This window comes from Wolffia australiana, chromosome 1 (assembly GCF_029677425.1).
Source record: "Wolffia australiana isolate 7733 chromosome 1, ASM2967742v1".
Taxonomy (NCBI): domain Eukaryota; kingdom Viridiplantae; phylum Streptophyta; class Magnoliopsida; order Alismatales; family Araceae; genus Wolffia; species Wolffia australiana.
In genome coordinates, this window is record NC_135835.1 from 13,069,403 (window position 1) to 13,070,821 (window position 1,419).

Sequence of the window (1,419 nt, forward strand, 5' to 3'; positions counted from 1 at the left end):
GGCTTGTCTTTTTTTTGAAGATTTGTCCTTAATGAGAATAAAGGCTCATTAAAGTCATACAAGCTGTAATGTAATACTCACTCTTGTTTTAATCTAAATCCAAGATTTAATGGCCTGTGTGCAAGTGTTCTTGAGTCCTCTTACCTTTACTGGGAGAGGTAGATCAGCGGTGTGCAAGAGCAAGAGCTGCTGGAGAATTAGAAGAGTCTTGATCACCTTGGTGGTTAAATTGCCTCCAACATCTAGATGGTTAAATTTATTTTATTTTGTTTTATTTTGTTTTATTTTATTTTATTTTCAAAATAATTCTGAATATTCCTTTGAAAAATCCCAAAAATCATACTTTATCTAATATTTCCTTTCAGGATTAATTTTAATATAGATAAAATTTCTTAGTTATATATTTAATAAATCTAGTTAGTTTTCTTTATGGTAATAAATTATAAGTATAAATCTACCAAAAAAATATTTTAAATTGAAAATTCACTAAAGATTACTTTGTGATGGCGCACGCCATCTAGATCCGTCGAAGTTGTCATCTGACCCACCATCACCATCATCGACTGCCCTTCGTCACATCAAGTGAACGAAGACAAGGCACCGTCAAATGCCGATTGGCATGCTAAGGCGCCAATGAAGACACTTGACCCCTATAGTCCGGGTGAATTATGCTCGTTTATCGTGTTTTGATTTCCTTCACCCCTATCATCTATTCGCTGTCTTCGTATTCCTATCCGTCATTTTGCCTGTGTTTTGTGTCTTCATCATTATGTTGTGTTTTGTGTCGTTTGGACCCCCTCCCTTCCCCCCTTTTTTACTTTTATGTTTTAATTTTTCCTTTATTTTTGTAATGGGGGCCCATTATATAAGAGCCCCCTTAATGGAGCACTATTCTCCCCTCCCCCCCTATTGTCCTCCTACGGCCAATTAACCTCCCCCTTATAAAGGAAGAGGGGCGGCCTAGGAGAAAGGCAGACCAGGAAATATCGAAGTGAATTTGTGTCGTATGTTTCTAGGCCTCACCCCTTGATCAGAAAGAAAGGAGAATAGAGGAAGAGGGGGAGAAGAGATCTTAAGGGAACTATGAGGAATGAAAAAATCATAGCTGTCAGCCCCTTTGCTGTTGTGTGCAATTCGATCACAATATTGTCCTCACGCCCTTCTAGACATGATTGTTCTATTCTGTTCGTTGAAAACGAACCAAAAATTTGCACAAACAAACCGCACATGGGTGTGTTCGTTGTGCTGTTCTTTTTATGTGCAAAAATTCAAACAGATGTTCAAAGAATTCGCACAATTCGCACAAATATGAACAATTCACACAAATTCACACAAACTGAACGAATTCACACAAACAAACAAATTCGCACAAAACGAAGAAATTCACACAAACCGAACAAATTTGCACAACCAAACAAA